The sequence below is a fragment of the Octodon degus genome, unplaced genomic scaffold (assembly GCF_000260255.1).
Source record: "Octodon degus isolate 3935 unplaced genomic scaffold, OctDeg1.0 scaffold00100, whole genome shotgun sequence".
NCBI lineage: Eukaryota > Metazoa > Chordata > Mammalia > Rodentia > Octodontidae > Octodon > Octodon degus.
In genome coordinates, this window is record NW_004524676.1 from 10,365,341 (window position 1) to 10,368,386 (window position 3,046).

General features: G+C 41.9%; 1 pseudogene across 1 annotated transcript in view; it reads right to left on the reverse strand.

Moving 5' to 3' along the window:
• The window catches only part of LOC101578020, a 27,708-nt pseudogene extending 27,178 nt beyond the window's left edge, over nt 1–530 (reverse strand). Inside the window, exon 1 of the transcript XR_002822627.1 lies at nt 6–530. The product of XR_002822627.1 is annotated as a ras-related protein Rap-1A pseudogene (transcript). The remainder of the gene's footprint in view (nt 1–5) is intronic.
• Nucleotides 531–3,046: the final 2,516 nt, after the last annotated feature.

Here is a 3,046-nt window from a genome sequence, read left to right on the forward strand (position 1 = left end):
TCCACTGGTGTTTTTCTATTTATTTGTCTGACCAGGTCATAAAATATCTCATTAACATTGATCTTTGACTTTGCAGAAGATTCTAAAAAGGCACAGTTACACCACTGTCTTGCTAAATTCTGGCCCTGTTCTTTGCCAACTACTCGCTCATCTTCCAGGTCATATTTATTGCCAACCAAAATCATTGGAACATCTCCTGTGTCCTTAACCTGTAAAATCTGTTCCCTTAAATCCTGTAAATCATTAAATGTGGACTGAGCTGTAATAGAATATAATAATGCAAACCCTTGGCCATTCTTCATATACAAATCCCTCATAGCTGTAAATTGTTCTGTCCCTGCTGTATCCAGGATTTCCAGCATACACTGTTGGCAATCTACTTCAACTTGCTTTCTGTAGGAATCTTCTATCGTTGGGTCGTGTTTTTCAACAAAAATTCCTTGAACAAACTGAACTGTCAGAGCAGACTTTCCCACGCCTCCTGAACCAAGGACCACTAGCTTGTACTCACGCATGATGTGGTCTTAAATACTGACAAGACCCCGGGTCCGGCGACTCCTCCCCCTCCCCCTCCTCCTCCTCCCCCCTCTTGGCTGAGGCTCGGGCTCAGGCTCAGGCTCTGTGCGGCAATGGCGCCAGCAGCAGCAGCAGCCTCCGGAGCGGTGGCCACTATTTCTTTCTCAATAAAATTAATTAAAAAAAAAACCCTATTGTTGTGTCTTTCACTCATGTTGTTACAGGAGCTGTAAGAGATTTAGCAACAGACCTCATGACTTCACCAGGGCATGGTACACACTGGACATGGCATTAGAAGTACAGGTAGTGATTCATTTTTATTCTTCTATATTAGAAGTCCTTCAAAGTCACCCTTGATATTTCAGGAGGTGACAGGAGTTCTGAGTCAACAGAAGGCAGTTGATCAGCCCAGAGTGTGGTTTCAATCCAGTTTAAATGTCATTTGTTAATCATTGCTGAGAGCAGGATTAGATAAATTGTACACCACCATTCAGGAGAATTTCTGCTATATTTAGGACATGTGCTATTAGCAAATGGACCAGATTCTATAAAAGGTGTTGTGTTCCTATCATCCTAAAGAAACCTGTGTTTTCTCCCATATCTCAGCCTTCTGTGAGCATCTGTGCTTATTTGCCTTAACAAGAAGATGAAATATTTCAGAGAGAATAATGAAGATTAAAGGGTGAAGGTGTAATACAGATTTGGGCCATGTGGAAAAATCAGAGATGTTCCATGAACATAAGCAGGGGGAAGATGGAGATAGTTGACAGAGTGACCAACATAGAAAAGTTTAAGAACAGTCATAGAAATAAGGGAGGGCCCACATAAAGTTATGTAACAAAAGGCTACAATAACATCTATTAGATTTGATCATAATCCAGTCAGGGTCATGGGAGAGCATAGACAAATGAAGAGAGAAACCAAAGCATCATGCAGATTTGAAGACAGATGCTAAATGTGGAAACATTTGAAAAAACCAGAACTTTAGTCCATCCAGTGACCAAGATGAGTATCCCAATTATTAAAATACTAATGGAGAAAGTTAAAGGATATTTAGTTGACTCTTGAGAAATGTGACTAATTAAACACCCAGACTAGAGTTCTTATGAGGATGGTGTTGATCATGGATAGTAAATAGGAAGCTCTTTCTCAAATGAAATAGGGAAGAAGAGATGAAGGGAGGAATGAGGCATGGGTGTGGAAAAGAATAAAAACACATTTAAGAAGTAAAAAGAACAACATAGAGCTTTTAAAAAGGAGAAAGGAACCAAGATTTATAAGAAGAAAGAAGGTAGCGGAGAGATAGGGTCTTAATAATTAAAATATATCATGTACATGTACCAAGTCACCACTCTCATCGATTACATATGTAATCATAATGCACTGTTAAAGGGGAAATTACAATTTTAAATGAAGCCTGCCATGAATGACTGCCAAAAGCAGAAGGCTATTTCTAGGAGGGCATAATGATCAAGTAGTCCTAACTTTGTGTAATGCATGCTTGCTTAACTGAAGGCTGTGCAATGTAAAAAATGTTCCATGGTGAAGGGACTATGTACAAATTAGCATCATTTCCTGCTTTACAAGATTTGTTTTGTGGGTAGGGGAGATAGCTCAGTGGATTAAGCACTTGCCTGGCAAGTGTAAGGGCCTGGGTTCAATCCCTGATCCCACAAAAAACAAAACAAACAAACAAAAAACCCAACATTTGTTTTGCTCCAGAGGGTTGGAACTGAGAAACAAATTCGTGTTATGTGAAGTCTTCATCTAAACCCTGAATCCAAACCTTGGAATTGGTTATGAGTGTGCTAACCAGGGCTCCAGGCTGCTATTTTTAGGGTAATAAGTTAACTAACATCAGTGTAATTAGCTCTGCCTGACCCCACCCCCACATTTCACCTTTGACACTGTAGTCACTGAACACCTCTAAATTGCATCTGTGGCATTCTTTTCTCATGCACAGCACTACCCAGGCTATCAAGCTGTGCCTCTGAGGACAGAGACAGCCTGATCAGGGCAGAGGGGCTGATGAGCCTCTTTTGGCCTGGGAAATCTGCAGAGAGCCCACAAACCCAGGGAACTCGCGTCACCTACACTATGGTGTCACCTTGGGCACATGCTCTTCACCATGGGGCATCACAACTGGGGACTCACCTCTCTGCACGACTGCTCAGAATGTTTTAGGAAGGCACTGTTGCACCTCTGAGTTTGGTAGGATATTAATTAGGAAGAGCAAGTGACCGAGAGTAAAATCTACTTTTCCTCCATGCTACCTTCTCTCAAATACTTCTGTCTTGAGGAATTCATGTTCAGGAATACATGCCTTTTTTCCCCCCTTTTGTATTTTACAGAAGTATCTACAGAGTGTTCAGGGTCACCTTGCTAGATCAGACTCCTAGTGATCCGCCTGTTCACACCATCCCAAGACCTGGGATTATACACATGCCCCCCATGCCCAGTCTCAATTGGTATCTCAGGGAACCTGGGGTGGGACTGGAACAGCAAGCCTGAGGATCGAACCATCGGCCCT